This window comes from Crocodylus siamensis, chromosome 1, assembly GCF_052110815.1.
Source record: "Crocodylus siamensis isolate JL-2025a chromosome 1, ASM5211081v1, whole genome shotgun sequence".
Classification (NCBI taxonomy): domain Eukaryota; kingdom Metazoa; phylum Chordata; order Crocodylia; family Crocodylidae; genus Crocodylus; species Crocodylus siamensis.
The window spans coordinates 381,868,325-381,886,953 of record NC_143395.1 but is presented as its reverse complement, the minus strand read 5'-3'; positions in this window follow the sequence as shown (position 1 = coordinate 381,886,953).

Genomic DNA, 18,629 nt, shown 5'->3' with positions numbered 1-18,629 from the left:
GAAAAATGGTTACTGCTTTTCCTCAGGTACTCAAGGACTTAAATGTTACTACGGTGAGTTTACTGGCTCTTATCTGCACTAAAAAATACTGCAGATCAACATAATATGTGAATTTCCTAAAGTACAGTCATTATTCCTGAAAACTCCATGTGTAGATCAGCCCTTAGAAATACTTCAGAGCAGAAGTTCCCAACCTTGGGGTCATGACCCCATTTATCATAGTACTTAGGGTTGGAAGGGACCTAAACAGATCATCAGGTCCGACCCCCTGCCCTGGGCAGGAACGGGTGCCGGGATCATATCACCCCAGCCAAATATCTGTCCAGCTTCCTCTTGAAGACCCACAAGGTAGGAGAGAGTCACAATGGGGTCATAATGATAAAAAATGAGGTTTCAAAGACAATCACAGATTTTTCTCCTTTAAAGGAGAAGAAAGTGGGAAATGATGGGCTCCCTTTGCAGACTGGCAGAGTTCCAGAGCTACAAGAGCTGGAGGGAGCAGGAGAAGGGTGATCAGGCAAGGCGTGTCCTGTGCATATGTACACATGCACAGGCATGTGGCAGCCAGGCAGCATGGACAGTAAGTCCCTCAGGTCCTTCCAGGTAAGTCTGTGTGAGGGACAGCAGACTGAGGCCCCCACTGTGAGGGAGGAAGTGGGACAGGGCTGGGGCAGGAATTCAGGGCCTGGCTGGGGGAGCAGGATGGAGCCATGGGTGGCTCATCTGGGTCCCCTCTGCTGCCTGCACTCCTGGGTAGGGAGGCAAGGGGAGGAGACATGCCCCCAGATCTGTGTGCAGGGTGGATGTGGGCTGCCTGCTGTGGGCTCAGGTCTCCCCAGCCTGCCGCCCACCCCCCCAGGACTCTACAGCACAGCAGGGCAGGGAGGATCAGTGCTGTTGCCAGGAGCCCCATGCCAACCATGCCTTCATGGCAAGGCATCCCCTGCCTGCCCAGCAGCAGCGGGGAGTGCAACTCCACATTGCCACCACTGCTGCTGCCTGGCAGGCAGGGGGGCAGGGGCTCAGGTGGTGAGGGGCCATGCTGAGGAAATGGGGCCATGCTGAGGCAAAGGTTGGGAAGCACCAGTTTAGAGTGACAGAGCTAAACTAGCAAGAACTGCAGGATATGGACCCTAGATGGCAGAATTCTGAACGGTACATACAGTTTTATCTTTAGACATGTGTTCTATAGCACTGATTTTTCAAGCTTTTTTCTACCAGGACCCATTTGTAAATGTAGATGGCCAATTCTGACCCTGCCCCCCACTCACGACCCAGTGCTTCCTGCCCCCAGGCCCCAGCACCCTAGTGTGTGGGGCAGGGGGTGGGTGTGTGGGATATTTGGGGGCCCAAACTAGCCCCTTACAGGCTGGAACTCTGCCAGCCTGCTAGGGAAAAGCTACCATTTCCTACATTTTTTCCCTCTAAAGAAGAATCCATTTTTAAAGTTTGTTCACAGATTTGCAGAAGTTTAGGTCTGGAAGGGACCTTGTGAGATCATTGGGTCCATCGCCCTGCTTTAGGCAGGAAAGGCTGCTGGGATTGATCCATTTTTAAAGTTTGTTCATGACCCTTTCATATATTCCTGCGACCCAGTTTTTGGTCATGACCCATAGGTTGAGAAACACTGTTCTATAGGATACTGAAAGCTTTTATCTCTATTTTTAAACGGGTATGAGAAAAAAACTTGGTAAATTGAGAAACTTAGAAACTGATGAACAGTGAAAGAAAAAAAATTACATGAAATCCAAAAGGGAGCGGGGGATTAAATTATTTTAAAAGAAACAGTAAGTGTCAAAGTAGATTTGCCTGCTGGTGGATTCTTCTTATGATGGATTTCCTTTTGCTTTGTTCATTACCTTTTATAATATAAACAATAAAATCCTAGGCCAGTTCACTTCTGTGTGTGTTATGTAGTCAGTAGCATCAGTTCCATAGAAAAGCAAGGTAATGTAAAATGCTCCCATTCTGTTTTGTAGAAGCCACTTGGCTCTGTTGTAATCACTTGGCTCTGTTGTAATTACACATAAAGCAAGGCAGAGCAAAGTTATTCCCTTATTCCCTTAATATTTTACATGCGCAAATGTAACTCTGAATGCTAGCAAAGCAAGCTTTACCTTATCAGACTATTATATAAATAGATTTTCTAAGTATACACATTTAACGGAAATTATATTCTGTAGTAAGTGAAATAGCCTTTGTCAAGCTGTTTTTTTTGGACCAGACTGTATGTTCATAATCTACAGTCTTGTTAGCACTAGAGGTCAGTATACAGTAAAAAAAAATGGGTTACTATTGTTTCATGGACACTGTAAAATAAGAATGTGGCATACTACCTATGCAGATTCAGTGATAAGTATTTCACTAACTTCCTAAACTAACACAGAATTTTAAACTATCTGGGGGGTGGGGCATTCATTTTATTCTAGAAACCTCAATTTATGGAACTACCTTTCTTCAGTATTTTGGATGACTTTGATAAAGTGGTGGAGTTGGGGTTATGTTGTAGTTGTTATGATCCAAACTATTGTCCACTAAAAACCCTTCATAAAATATATATTGATCCTCTAGTTTCTGCTATATAAGAGGTGTTTGATGCAGTGTGATTCTCTCCATGTCTGAGAAGACCTGATATATGACTGGTATGTGTTTTGCAGGCAATGCAAGGATAATTTCTTCTTAAAAGGGGCCTTTCATTCATGAGTCTTGAGACAGTTTACAGATGAGGTAAATGTAATCATCTCCATTTTACTAAGGAGGAAAAGTGGGGTATAGAAAAAAAAATGGCTTTCATATGGTAGCCTGTAGGGCCAATGGTAGAGGTCAACAATCCCATGGGCCAGATTGTCTCTTCCAGAGTGAAATGTTAATATTTTCTTTGTGAGCAATGCCAGGGTGAACATAGGCCCATGCATGGCTGTTGGTAGTGATGGAAAAAAAGCAAAAACTGAAGTCTATAGAGAGCTATGCATCTTTCATATGAAAACCAATAAACACTGCAGCACCTTGGAGAGCTCCACATAACCTGTTGTGGTGCTTGAGTGCTTCCGGAGAAAGGAACAAGAGAAATTTGAACCAGGGCCTCAGGATTTCATCCCATATTTGTCCACGGTTGGAAAAATCAATATGCTGTGAACAGCAGAACATTTCAGACTTCTGATCATGGAAAAGATAAAGGAGTCAGAAGAACAGATGTTCCGATTAATTTACATTCACTTACAATCTGTGTCAAACTTACAAAATATCTTTATTTGATGCATATGATTTTGATGTGATCATTCTATAAAATACTGAAAATGAAGGATCTAATTGGCTAAATCCTGAAATTTCTGCTCAGTCTTCACAGAGACAAGCACTCATAAACTTCAATGGGAATATCTGCCTGAAGCTGGACTGGATAACCTAGTTAATAGAGGCCTCATCTTTGGCCTTTTACTTTTTTGGAGAGGCATTCAACACCTCTCAGAATTTAGCTCTTCTACCTTACATAAAATGTTTGCTTAAGGAAAGACAGCAGGATTTAACCCTATTCACATCATTAACAGAATCAAGGCTGCTAGCTGATATTTGCTGCCCTTTTATCATTTAGCACCCCATTCCCTGCCCTTTTAGTTCCTGATGAACTGCACAAAAGTCATGTTGCTTAAGTAAAAAAATGAATAAATAAATAAATAAAAGAAAGTGAAGAGTTAAAGAACACACCCATGCAAGCTGAACTCCACTTTCTCCCTTGTGCTGGCAATAGTGACTGGGAATTCTCTACAAGCACTCCAGCTGTGTTTATGCTATTAGGTATAGAGGTACCAAACGGTGGAAGGATTAGCTTGAACAGTTTTTCAGAGCTGTGACTGTGATCAAATGAGATCTAAGGAAGGAAATAATGATGTGGCTGTAATTTTTTACTCTTCATTTTCTGATTTTTAGAGGTTTGAATTTTGCTGACCTCAGTACTCTGGAAGTGCATCCCCAGCTACTACTAGGCAATGTTAACAAAGTGTCTTGGCAGTGAATTTTCTAGAATTGGAGGGAGGAGGGGTTTGACAGGGGCTAGTGTTCATTTTGGCAGAAGTTATCACATAGATTTGTAGTTGACAGGCTACTGTGGTAATGATAAAGGTAACTGTAAAGGATGGTGAGTGACTCTAAAGAGATCCTTTATCCCTGTACACTTTATTATGGTGCAAGATGATAGCTGTTTGTTGAAATGCATGGTATGGGAAGCTGCTGAGAAGGCATCCAAAGAAATCAACCAGGGGCTGTCTCCAATACTCAACAATTTTATTCCATGTTGATTACAATGATTTTAAAGCACTTGAGTGATACGCTCTCTTTCTCCACTGTTCCATGCAATATATAACGCCCCCACTCCCATTTCTGTATGCCCAGGTCATCCTCCCCTTCTCATCCCAATAATCAAGGTTGCTCAATCCCTGGCCAGGGCATCAAATCCAGCCCATAGAGACATGGCTTCTGGCCAGAGGCTCCACATGGTTCGGGAAACACCGCCACCCCTCCCTGCTGCCAAAATCCTAAGTTCCATATAGTCAGGTCAGGGTCAGACTACTTCCCCTTTTCCCTGCACAGCTGGGTTGGCTCTGAGCCAGGCACCCTTCCTCCCACACAGCCTGACTGGGACCAGTCCACACCCCCTTCCCCTTGCATGACCAGATTGGGGCTGGGCTATGCCCCCTGCCCCTATGCAGTTGGATCAGAACCAGACTGGCCCCTCCATGCGGCCATATTGGGACTTGCTGTGCCTGCCCTGTGTGCTAGATCAAGCCTACAAGATGGATCTAGCCTGTGGACAGACTGGGTACAACCCAGCCAGTGGGGCAAAAAGGCTGATCACCACTGCACTAAGCTATTGCATTTTAGAAGCAATTTATAATAATAATAGGCTTATTCTGTCTGTCCAGAGCACTCTAATTGGTGCCACTCCTGCAGCTGGGGGGTGAGCTGCTGATGGGTCCTAAACTGCAAGGGGCCCCGGTGCTTCTCTCTGCAGTGTCAGCACCCCCTGGGACCACCCAAGCAGGGTGCCAGTGGATGGGTGCAGCCCGGCTTGTGCTGCTGCCACAGAGGGAAGCATCAGAGTCCCCTGCAGCTTGGGGCTGCATGACCCACCGTCAGCTCACTCCCCAGCCACAGGAGATGCAGGCAGGGTCTGGGAGGGAAAAAAAAACCAATCAGGCCTCTTGCCACTTTCCCCTCTTGGTGAAGCCTGCCCATGTGAGCTGCTGCTGGGTTGCAAGGTCCCTGAACTTCAGGGAGGCCTAGTGCTTATCTCTGTGGTGGTGATGCCTCCTGGGGCTACCTGGGAGAGGTGCTAGCTGCAAGAGTACAGCCCCAGCTCACAGGCAGCACCCACCAGATCCAACAGTGCATGGGGTGCTGGAAGCCCAGGTGTGCTCAGGGAAGCTTGGCCCTGGTGGGCTTCTAGCACCCCATGCACCATCCCTGCTGCTTTCCTGCTACCTGGGCCCCGCCCCCCCAGGAACAGGCTGGCTGCTCTGGGAAGGTGGCAGGAGGGCAGCTGGGTATGCTGGCAGCCGGAGAAGGCAGCAGAGATGGTGCACGGAGCACTGGAAACCTACCAAGCCTGAGCTTCCCTGGACCCACCCAGGCTTCTAGCACCCTGTGCACCAAACCTCCACCTTTTCTGGATAGGGCCCCTGTACACATGAGGAATATCTCTGTAATTTGTTACATAGGAAACTAAAATACATGGGATGTGTTTTAGTTTGCTACATAAAAAGTCATTTAAATTGAAATATGCTGAACATATACACTGTTACGAAATTTAATTGTAACATATCACCAAAGGTATATACTGATACACAATTAAATCATTAAAAAGGGAAATTAAACCACAAAAAGGGACACTTCCCTCATGTGTACAATGGCTCTCTTATTCTATGACTATAAACAAGTCACAAGGTTAAACCTTTTGACAAATATGTATTTATGTTCTTAGGCCTGTGTTTACACATGGACAGCTTTATGTATCCTTTTTGAGGTGAGAAGTTTTGATTCTGTTAAAGTATTTGGTCAAAAGATAACTAAAAATCCTGTATTTAAAGAAATACTTTTGCAATAAAAAGTTAATCTCAAATGTTTTGCAGGTTTCAGCTAGTTAGTACATATGTTTCTTGCTGTCTTGTACCTTCTGCTGCAATATATACATATTACATGCCTTTTGGGGAACATTATCATTATATTTCCCTGAGCTAATCATATATATAAGTAATATGTGTATATTCTGGACTGAAGTGGATGTTAGCAGCCTAACTGCTTATTTTGTTCAGAATCGGAATGGAGGGTAGGTTCAATGGTGATAGCATATCCTCTTAAGCCATCAAGGTCCTGTGAATTCAGGCTGTCTGGAACCTCCCTTAGTCCTCCTGCACATATTTTGCCAGTCTGTTTGGCACATGAAGGTTCAGCATATGCTAATTTAGAGAGAATGTGCTCTTTATGAATAATTTCTTTACTAGCTATTTCAATATAGCTTCCCCGAGGGTGGAATGAACCCCTAACTAAAATAAATCTAAATAAAGATGTAAATTTTAGAATGGCTATAACAGTGATACTTGAAAAGGGAAAAGTTCTCAGTCTTAACTATAGCAGATGTGGCACCCTGCTGTACTGTTAGTACAGTAGTAAAGTAGCACAGTGAAGGCCTCGGATTAAGACATGCAAAGATAAGACAGAATGTATGTCCACCTTTAGCCTTTACATTATGATACGGCCTGCAAGTGATCATGTACTTTTTCCTATGGAATTCTGTATACCAAGTTTCATAGATTTCATAGATTTCATAGACATTAGGGCTGGAAGGGACCTCGGGAGATCATCGAGTCCAGCCCCCTGCCCAAAGGGCAGGAAGTCAGCTGGGGTCATAGGATCCCAGCAAGATAAGCATCCAATTTACTCTTGAAGGTGTTCAATGTAGGTGCTTGAACCACCTCCGCTGGCAGACTGTTCCAGACCTTGGGGGCTTGGACAGTAAAGAAATTCTTCCTTATGTCCAGCCTGAAACGGTCTTGCAGGAGTTTGTGACCGTTCGACCTCATCATCCCTTGGGGCGCTCTGGTGAACAGACGTTCCCCCAGATCCTGGTGGTCACCCCTGATAAATTTATACGTGGCCATCAGATCACCCCTGAGCCTGCGCTTTTCCAGGCTAAAGAGTCCCATGGCTCTCAGCCTGTCATCGTAAGATCTGTTTTCCTGACCACTGATCATGCGCGTGGCTCTCCTCTGGACTCTCTCAAGCTTCTCCACATCCTTTTTGAATTGTGGAGCCCAAAACTGGACGCAGTACTCCAGCTGCGGCCTCACCAAGGCCAAGTACAGGGGGAGAATGACGTCCCGGGATTTGCTCGAGAAGCATCTATGGATGCACGCCAGCATTTTGGTCGCTTTATTAGCCGCAGCATCGCATTGCAGGCTCATGTTCATCTTGTGGTCAATGATGACCCCCAAGTCTTTTTCTTCTGTAGTGCTAGCCAACGTAGCACTGCCGAGCCTATAAGGGTGCTGCAGGTTTTTCCTCCCAAGGTGGAGAACCTTGCATTTTTCAGTGTTAAACACCATGAGGTTCTCATCTGCCCATTTGCTGACCTTGTCCAGGTCACCCTGGATCACCCGCCTATCTTCTGGCGTGGATGCTTTGCCCCAAAGTTTGGTGTCATCGACGAACTTGGCCAGTCCACTCCTAACTCCAATGTCCACATCGTTAATGAAGATGTTGAACAGGATGGGTCCCAGGGCACAGCCTTGAGGGACCCCACTGGTTACAGGGCACCACGATGAGTGACTGCCATCAATCACAACCCTCTGGGTCTGACCACGAAGCCAATTTCCCAGCCAGCGGATCGTGGTGGAGCCAAGGCCACAACTGGCCAGTTTGGCCAAGAGGTGATCATGGGATACCAGATCAAAAGCTTTTTTGAAGTCAAGATATATGACATCAATCTCTTCTCCCTTGTCCAGGTGATAGGTCACCTGGTCATAGAAGGAAATGAAATTGGTCAAACAAGACCTACCCGCAACAAACCCGTGCTGGCTATCCCTTGTTAGCCTGGGCCTGAGCCAGTCCCTCAAGGTCTGGGCCAGTCCCTCAAGGATGGAGGCCAGTCCCTCCTTAGTAAACTTTTCTAAGATCTTCCCCAGGATAGAAGTCAGGCTAATGGGCCTGTAGTTAGCCGGATCCACTCTCCTCCCTTTCTTGAAGATCGGCACCACATTGGCCTTCTTCCAGTCTTCGGGCACTACACCAGAGCGCCAGGAGTTTTCAAAGACCCGTGCCAGGGGCTGGGCTATGACGGTCGCCAGCTCCTTGAGTACCCTGGGGTGCAGGTTGTCAGGGCCAGCTGACTTGAAGGTATCCAGCTTCTCAAGGTGTTCCTTCACAAGGTCAGCATTGATGGAGGGTAGGGGATTCCCCTCACCCAGATTTCCCTGTCCCATAGCAGGCATGGGCATCCCATGGGACTGATGAAAGACTGACGCAAAGTACCTATTTAATAGGTTGGCTTTTTCCTGGGCGTCAGTTGTCAGTTGCCCCATCTGGTTTAGCAGGGGTCCAACATTGCCCTTGCTTTTCCTCTGGCTCCCCACATACCTGAAAAAGGACTTTTTGTTGTCCTTGATGCCTGAAGCTAGTTGGAGTTCAGTTGCAGCCTTGGCTTTCCTGGTTTGGTCCCTGCAGTTGCGGGGGAGGGATTCCTACAAGGTCAGATACATGCAACCTTTGACTCTGCATTTAAAAACTAAATCATTGTGCCCCCACACACAGTTGTTTGCTCAAGTTCATTGTTGATATTTCCTGTCCTTTAGATGTTTATATATGAAGCCTGAATACTTCATTAACACAAGAATTTGCATGGGGATTTTTTTTTTAGTTGAGAAGGTAGGTATAGGCAGTCAAGTTGTTATATTTGCAGACTAATTGTTGTTAGTTGCTAGGTTAAGGGCAAGACCCTCTCGCCCAGTAGATTTTCCTGAGCACCTTTGTCTAAGATTTAAGGGATGAGCCATTATTAATGTAGCTCAGAGGTAGATTAAACTCAAAAATAACTTTCATGGCTGGGGTAAAGTATTTGCTGATGTTCATAACAATAGAAACAATACTGCATAAGGAGAGAGAGAGTGAGAATGAGGACAGTTAAGGACATAGACAAAAGCTTAATGGGAGAAGCTGGAAGTGGGAGGATCTTAGAATAAAAAGGGGACTTTTGACAGTGGTTTCAGAAGTACATGTAGTCGTACCATTTTGATCTTCATTTATTCAGAACAAACCTGGCTGTTTATAAAATCCATAGTTCTACATGCTTAAAAGCTGGCTGGATGAATCTCACTGAGCTCCACCATTTTAGTTTAAGATGCAGAAGAATATTGGTTAGCTTGTTTTTTGTAAAGACACATATGCTTCATGCTTAAACCCCAGCCACTTTAGACTGTGAGTAAATACAGGAGTGAAGTGGTGGGGTAACTGCTCAGAGCACATGCAAATGACAAAATAGTGTAACTCATACTGATTAGGTACATAGTGGAGGTAGGCAAAGGGGGAGCTGATTCTGGTGTTCTGAAGAGTAGTGTGAATCTGGAGGGATCCCAATGAAGTCAGTGGAATGACATTGATTTCAACCTGCAGCATGTGTAATTTGAATCAGCCGCTCAGCCAGTGAGGGTACATGTCACAGGGTTTGTGTGGATAAAGTCTCTTTAAAGCCACTGTTGTGCCCCCTGGGCACAGAATCAAGCTGGGGACAGGCTCACCCTTGGTGCTCATTACAGCAGGCTGAAGGAGGTCCAGGACATCACATGCTGTGCAGCCACCATGCAGTGCTCTCCCTTTCTGCCACTTCCTTATAACCATTGCAAATGTCAGAGCAGGGATGTGGTGTTTGGGAAGAAACATTATTATTTACATATAAAGTCCTACTCCTAAGTGCTCCACAATTAATGTCAGCATGCATAATTTCTCTCTTACTTATGCTGATATGAATCCATCAAACTGCAGATCCTCATTAGGCCTGATTAACTCCTAGACTTTAATGTCATTAATGACAAAGACTGCATCCCACGAAAAGCAGAGGACTGAAAGTAACCATCCCTCGGGTCTGCAATGATTCTCCTGGGAAAGACTGAGAAGAGACTTTAGTTTTAAGAACAATACTCTTGAAAAATCTTTCTCATGACAAAGAAGTGTTAGGATGAGGGTAGATGCAGGCTGCTCCAATGTACTTAGTGTGCCACACACCATGAGGAGGCTTGTATCTTATCTGGGGGTGCTCACCAACCTGCAGGATTGAGTCTGTGATTTGTAATTCCACCTCCCCTTCTAATACTATGCATGCCGTGTATTCTGTGTCAATGCAGTTTGAAGAGTTAACCCCATGTAATGTATACAAGGCTTATTCAGTACATAGAGGTCAGGGCCATGCTATTAGCAGTCCCTAAGTTTCAAGCCTTTTCCTAGCAGCGATCTATTAGAAACTATTAAAACTAGTCAGTTTCTGGGCTTCTAATACCACAGCCCTAAGAGCACTGTGTACCCAGCATAGCTTGGAGTGCTGTGGTATTAGGAGCCCACAAACTGAGTAGTGCCCCATCATTTAAAACATTGCTAATAACCAGTTTAGGGGTTGCCTTTAAAAGCTATGAGCATGAGGGAAGGTAGCAGCCCTGACACTGGTTACCTCCTGTCATTTTCAAGGCTTCAAATAGCAGCCTTTTGGTAACAATTTTCCCTCTATTGTTTCTGGAGCAGTCACAGTGGTAACTATAATTAGTTACAAAATAGCTTTGGAGTAGAAGTAAAATTCAAGAAGCATGCTGCTCAGTAGCATAGTCCCAGATAGTCACAGGAAATCAAACTTCAGATCACAATGTCACAACATTGGGATCTCAGCATTGTACAATTTGCTTCACTTTGTTCTGATGTTTTTTGTTTCATGATGCCAACACTGCAATGTTGCAATGCAATATCACAGAGGTGGAACAGAACATGGCCTCATGGTGACACAGACTAATACAATGTCATTGTATTGGCCCCAAAGCCATAGTGGGATACATTTAATGTTTAACAAACCTGGAAACCACAATTGAGTTATGAAAATTGGGATGAGTGACAACCTTCCTGCCCCCAAAGTCTCTCTGACAGACACAGCTGATACTATTCCACCTGCAAATCTTCAGTAGTGTGAAAGGACGGTACATTTTGGAACACATTGCGCTTTTAAGATGAAGGAATTACTACTGGTGTGATAATACCAGAAAGGCTTTGAATAACAACACAGACTGAGAATCTAGAGGCTGAAAAATAAAGAGATGGTGAAACAAAAAGCTCTAAACTTTCTACCCTAATTGTGGTTACATAACTATATTTAGGCCCCAAAAGCCTATTTCTAGATTACATAAAATGCATCAAGAAAACAGTATGGAAAATTATAGGACAACTACACCATTTAGCATGTCAGGGACAGACACAACTATAAAGTTAGAGATGGAAAAGGTCTATAAGACCTTCCAAAAATCTTCCCGTCCAGCCCAGTTTTCTCTGGGTCTAAACATATGTCACCTTTTTACACCATAAAAATGTTTATATCCACACAAAGGCCAAGTAAACAGATGTCCACTCTCCCTGTTGCACCCTAAATGCCCAGATTTGCAGCCGTGAGATAGCAGCACAGTATCATACCACCTATTTTGCAGCCATCCATTTGCTTTAAGGTGGGAGAGTGCAGGCAGTCCCTGAAGCCCTGGAAGTGCCTGCCTGGGTTTCCCCATTTGGGATGCCCAGAGCGTGTACTGACACTCCAGTGCAGTTCTGAGGCTGGAACCACTAAACAGCTGCTTGGTGGTCTATACCCCAGGACCATGCCTGCTTACCCTGGTTACAGAGATGTGCCCTGGAGATTCTCTGGGGCACATTTCTGCATGTTCCCTATTGTCACACAGGATAAATGGGCAGGACATGGGCCATGTGTTTTGCATAATGAAATAAATCATCTGTGCTGGGACACAGCTCAGCACAGCTGATCCACTTCATTTGGCAACATCTATCTATACCCTCAGTTTGATCCTGTACTACATCTTCTCAGTCTCATTCCTGTCTTGGCATATGCATTCTGGATTAATTTCCCATGATGGCTCAGTTGCATTTTCCAAATTAAAGCTCATTTTGTTATTTTCTACCCACATTTCTAGCCTCTTGAGGCTTTTTTTTTTATTACAGCTGTGCCTGCAGCTTCTGTTAATTTAACATCCTCTGCAAGTTTAATGACCATGCTATTTATTCTTTCCAGACTACTGATGAATATAAAATTGGTACTCTTACCAATCCTTGAATAACTGTATTAGACACCTCCTCCCAGTTAGGGGTAGATTACTATTTATCTCTAACTTATATTGTTTAGTCAATGTAATCAATGCTTAATCCATGCAGTTGTGCATATGTATGGTAGTTTGAATTAAATATCTGAGTGAAAGAAGCTCAGGCCAAGCTGTGACAGGCACTGATAAAATGTTAAGGTAAATGAAAAATCAACCCTTCACTGTAATTCACTCAACCTAGTGATGAACACCATTAAAAAAGCCCAAGAAGAAATTAATAAGTCTTTCTTGATAGCAGGCTTTGAATAATGAGAAAGTAAATAAGGCCCAAGGCCACATAATAAGCTAGGCGAAATGCTGCTTAATAGCTGTTCAGTCAGTTAGCACTAGCCATTCCCTGCACTGAATGAGGAATATGGACAAAATAGCATGCAATCATATAATTAAAGACTGCACCCTAATGCATCCACAGCAGGAAGCTCAATTTCCTATCTTTTAAATGCTTGTTTTTGCAATCATAATAATTCGCTTCTAATACAGGTATGTGTATCATACACATTCATCTATCTGTTCATTTTGCACACGGATGTCACTTCAGGTACAAGTGGAATTCTTTCTTGTTCTCAACTTGCTTGACAGTCAGATTTTATACCAACCAACAGTAACATAGCCTTTATCACTCAACTGGTAACAGTTGCACATGAGTTTCTGCCATCCTAAATAGCCATTTGTCTTATTTATCATATTTCTATGTCAGAGTATTTCTGTATTACAGTAAAATGGTTGAACAGCCTGCATTTTAGACTTGCAAACCATTACCTGTCAGTTTTTAGTTTCTTAGAATTGGATAGGAACTACTCTTTGCTCTTATTAAAGCCTGGTAAGAAGGGAGAAAAGCCTTGCTTAAACCCACAGCAGCCAAAGACCCATGTGCCTTGCTGGAGCTGGCACTGCTGAGAGAACAGAGGCTGCTGTGGGAACCATGCTTTATTATCAGCTGTTCAATCCAGACTGGACCGCCCCACAGCTGCTTGGGTATTTCCGGCCTGCTGCCGAGACTGGAGTGGGGCAGGACAGGCTCCAGGAAGGAGCAGTGATGTGGGAGTGCCAGGACACTGGAGGAGAGGATCTGGAAGAAGGGGAGCCAGGTGCCTGCCAGTGTGGGAGTTCAGGGGAGCTCTGATAAGTCAGCTTCAAGCCCACAGCAGGAGAAGTGGTGGGAGCTGGAGGGAAGCCTTGCTAGGAGATGAGCCAGCTGTGGAAGAGGTGGATGTGCTTGGATTAAGGTATTTTTTTGTCTCTCTTTTTTTGCTTTAGGGTTTTACTAGGGTTGGGAGACTGTTAGGCTGGACCCTGACCCTGGGACCAAAAAGGGGAAGACCTGGTGATGGGCTGGGCAGGGGGGAGAGATGTGGGCTTAAAGCCAAGCTCCCATACCCGGACCTGCAGAGCTAGTCAGGGCTAAAGAAAGGTCCACATCCAGGTGGGCTCGGACTCAGCTGGGACATGCTGGACTGATGCTGAATCACCCAGGACTGGGTCCTCCACACCACTGAGAGGCAAGCCCAGCAAGGGTCCCTTTTCAGTTCCTCGTTTAAGCTGAGGGAGAGGACAGGCCCACGGCGTTTAAGTTAAAAGAAAAGAAGGAAGTTGCCTGTTGAGATCCAAAGGTGTGATTGATGTTTTAGCATGTGAGTGGCACATGGATGGGGTGTAGGGAGATAGGAGCCCCAGAAGAAGGACCAAGCTTAGTGCATCCAAGCCAATCCACGGAGGAACTGACCACCTCCTCAATAAAGTGTGCTTCACATCAAGACCTGGCAGGTGAGAATTGGGTCACCTCCGTGGAGTGACTGGATCAGGTGAACCTGTGTCCCCATGGATCAGTCAAGTTGAGTGCAGGGCCACTGAGGCCCGCAGCCCTATTATGTACTGTGCTGACAAAGCTACATGACAAAACTACCCAGAGTAGAGAGAACAGATAAAAGTATTAGTTTACTCCATTATATGCTTAGGCTCTTGAGCCATGCATATTTTCTCTGTGAAAGACTCTAAAGATGATTACATGTATTTTGAATATAATATTAGTGTCTGTATTGGCTTCTTCCATCTTCTGTACAGCTGCTTCTCTTCGAAATAAGCATTCAAATAATATGGGTAGGAATACTCCACTGGCCTTGTTCTAGATAACAGGGTAACAGTATGAAGACATGATGGCACAGGTTTTCTTATAAGCTGTACAAGCTGCTGAAACCCCACTTGTGCTCCAGGTCACTACTGTTCATCCTGCTGCATCTTCACTGCTATTGTTGTCTATGCTGGTGAGATTAAAGCTAACATATGCATGCCCACACACCCAACAGTCACTCCTTCATTAGCAGCACAGGCATACTCTATACAGCATAGCAATTTTATAAGCAAGGTAAATGCACATTCATAGAATCAGACTTGGGAGGGACCTGCAGAACTATTTAGCCCAACTCACTGCTCAGATACTGTTCCTAATTTATCCCAAGTACATGCCTGTCTAGCTAGCCTCCTCCTGAAAACAGCAGTAAATGTGATTCCACTTCTCTCGGTAGCTTACTTCACTGTCCAACAACCCAGTCCACATGCTTTTTTTCCTTTACATTTGATTTAAATTTGTTTTTGCTGTAATGTAAGACTCAGGTTCTGCTCTCTGTGATAGAGGAACAATTTCTCCCTGTTCTTTATGGCAGCACTTTTCAAATATTGGAAAGGCTATCCTTCTCCATCCTTTTAAGTCTCCTTCCAAACTAAACATACCTGGTTTCTTCAGCATTTTCTTGTGTGAAGTCTCTCTTCTTTATCATCTTTGTTGCTAGCCTCTGACAGAAAATAAAATCAAATTTTGAAATATTAACATGTCACAAAACAGAACTTTTGCTCTATTATTCTGTAGTCAAAACTGAACAAAAACTAATGACAAAAACTGTCATTTTTCTGATGGGTGTCTTGAGTCAGAAAAGTTTGAAAGCCACTGGCTTACATTTTTAGCAGCAGAGCAACAAGTAAATACAAAGCAGTTACGCAGTTGGCAAGGCTTTAATTACCATCATTACCATAATTTACTTAGAAACTAGAAAAAGGAACAAATTACATGTCTGACCTTGCTTCCATTAAAATCAAGGGTAGAGCTCCTATTTACTCAAATTGGTGGCAGCCTAGGTAATATAGTATTCTGGATAGCAATCAGGCAGAGTCCCTTTTTCTCTCTCCAATCAGCATCAGGAATGGCCAAATTACACCTTTAATTATACCTGTAGACCTCTGTTGTGCTTTTGAAGATTCACTTTAGTTAGCACAAAACTTTGACTAAGGTGCATGGAAAGATTTGTGTGTAGACTATTTATTATTTATGAAAGTAATACATATCAATGTGGAAGCTATAACTGATGGAAAATATGACCTGTTTTTTGGCAGGTGCCTGAACAGCAATTGAATTGAATACCTGGCCACATACTTGCATTCTAGGGATACACAACAGATTCCAGTCCTTTAACCCAGGGGTGTCTACAGCCTGGGGACTCCCATTATCCAGCCCCTGGTGCTGCCCCTGGGTCTGAAGTGACCTGGATCAGTCCCACTTCAGCTGCTCTGGGAACCACACTGCACATAGCACTTACTCCAAGTACTCCAGGATATGTGCTGCATCTGATGCCTGCTTCAGCTGGTCTGGGACCTGTACTGCATATGGTGCCCACGGGTGCTGCATGCATCCTGAACTTGCTGAAGCAGAGCAGTTGCCAGGGATGCCACATTCAACACATACCCCAGACACATGGTATGTGTTGTCTAGCTCCTCTGGGATCTGTGTTTCACACAGTGCCTACCCCAACCACTCTGGGACACATGCTGCATCCAGTGTGGATGCTGGAGTGGGCCTTGGATCTAGCATTGTGGGCAGAGCTGGCAGGGGAGAATATCCATGGGCTTGTTGGGAAGATGATTTTGACACCTCTGCTTTAATCTCATGGAATCCTGCCTCACATCCTGCAAGGAAAGAAGGCAAAAAGAATCTCTCTTCATCCCTAGTATACCCTATAGCAGCCAACCAGGATCCCAGCTTGGTGCTACAAGCTGTAGGAAGATCAGCTAATATGACTGCAATCATCACACTGACTTAAGTTTTTAGGGGACTGAGGACTAATAAGTAGACAGGGAAAAGGCAGGGGAGACATACATTTAGATGAGGGGTGGGCAATTATTTGGTCCTGTGGGCTATGTAGGGAGTTTTGATAAGCTGCTGCAGGCCAGGTCAGTACCTCTCCACTTCCCCCCCACTCCCATCAAGCAATAACTCATCAAAACGTCCTCTGGGCTTGGCAGGTAAGGAGCAGTGTTTGGGAGCAGGACAGACATGCTCCGCTCCCTGCACACCCTGTCCTGTTGGGGGGTGGGGTGGAGGGTGTATGGGGGTATGTAGAGGACCATGTATGCACTTGGGGTGGGGACTGCCTGGGAGCCAGGCAGGGGTGAGAAAAGGAAAGGGGAGGTGAGGCAGGGGGTGTATGGGGTGTGTGGAGGGGTGTGCGTGAGTGCATGGGGGTTGCCTGGGAGCCAGCTGGGAGTTGAGGGGTGGTGGTGCATGTGCAGTAGAGCTCACCCAGTTGGTGGCTTCTCCTGCAGCACTCCACATGGGGCTGAGTCCTGCCCAGGGCAGCCTGTGCCATGATCCCACCCACCTATTGACCCCAGGCATTGGCCAGCACACAACTTCTGGCAGGGCTGTTCTTAGCGTGGCTGCAGCCTGCTCGGCTTGCATTGTCACTGGGAGGCACAGGGAGCACAGCAGTACACAGCCAGCTGCAGCCACAGTGGGAACAGACTGTGCTGGCCAGGGCCTGGGCTGGTGGAGCTTTTCTGCTCCTCTTGCCTCCAGCTATGACTGCTGTTCCTGCTCCTTCCCCTGCTGCACGACTCTAGGCAGGTGGGAAGCTTTGGCCAGGTAGCTCCTGCTCAGCACATGGAGCTCTAGCTCTAGGCCACCTTCCACTTGTTTTGCCCACCCACAGGGTGGCTCATTGTGCCAGGCAGGCAGTGGGTGGAAGGCAGCTGGGAGCTCAGGCAGAAGCTCCATGTGCTGGGCAGGAGCCATTCAGCTGAAGCTTCTCCCTTTGCCCACCCAGAGTGGCACACCAGGAGCAGCAGCTGCAGCTGAAGGCAAAGGGAGCAGAACAGCCACACCAGCATGGGCCACAGCCAGCATGCAGCTTCCTGTGGTGCTGTTCTTGGTATGGCTGCAGCTGGCCGGGTGCTGCTGTGCTCCCTCATCTCCAGCAGCTACTCCTCCTTCTGTTCCTTCCCCTGCTGCAGTGCTCTGGGCAGGAGGGGGAGGGAAGCTTCAGCCAGGTGGCTCCTGCTGGAGGTGAGGGGAGCAGAGGAGCATCTGGCCAGCTGCAACCACACTGGGAACAGACCTGCCAGAAGCTGCGACTTGCCGAGGCCTTGGCTGGCGGGAGTGCAGTGTGGCACCAGTGGCAGCAGGTGGGGCTCCGCCCCATATAGACCATGCTGGATCCAGACAGTTGGTAGGCTGGATCTGGCCTGTGGGCAGTACTTTACTCGCCCCTGATTTAGACACTGAAGCTGGGGGTATTGAATAGGAATAGAAGAAGGGTAGTTTCTTACAGTAAGCTATCAATGACAGGCATATTTAAATTCTCCATAATTCTAGTATGATTAAGGCAATACCAAGGAAAACTGCTACTTTTAATAACCGGTATCCTAAATCACATTCTTATTAGACAAACACCCCTACATTTTATAGAAGTTTTCATGGACATAACTGTTAATGACAATTTTAAAAAAGCACCTTCACTTCTTCAAAAACCACCATCTTCATTTGGCACTTAAGGTGAATTTCATCCCTTGAAAAATTATGCTAATCATATTACAGATTAACAGAGAGGATATGGCTTCATCTACAGGATGTCATTGAGAGTTGTGCTACAATGAAGTACATGGAAATTTAAAAGCTTTCTGGAGTTGGAGAAAAGACTCCTTGCTCTAAGTACAATGTCTACGACCACACACTGTGGTTCATGGTCTTTCCCTATGAATTTGGGGATATTTTACTATAGAATAAAGTACCCATGCTTCATACCATAATACTTAGAATTCTAAAAATAAGATGGATTCTGCTCTTGGATGAATCTATAATGCCCAAATTAGCATACACATGCACTTTAAATTTGTCTCTTCATACATACACGTGGCACTCCTAGGACAAAGGTAACTGTTAAAATTTAATACAGAACTACATTA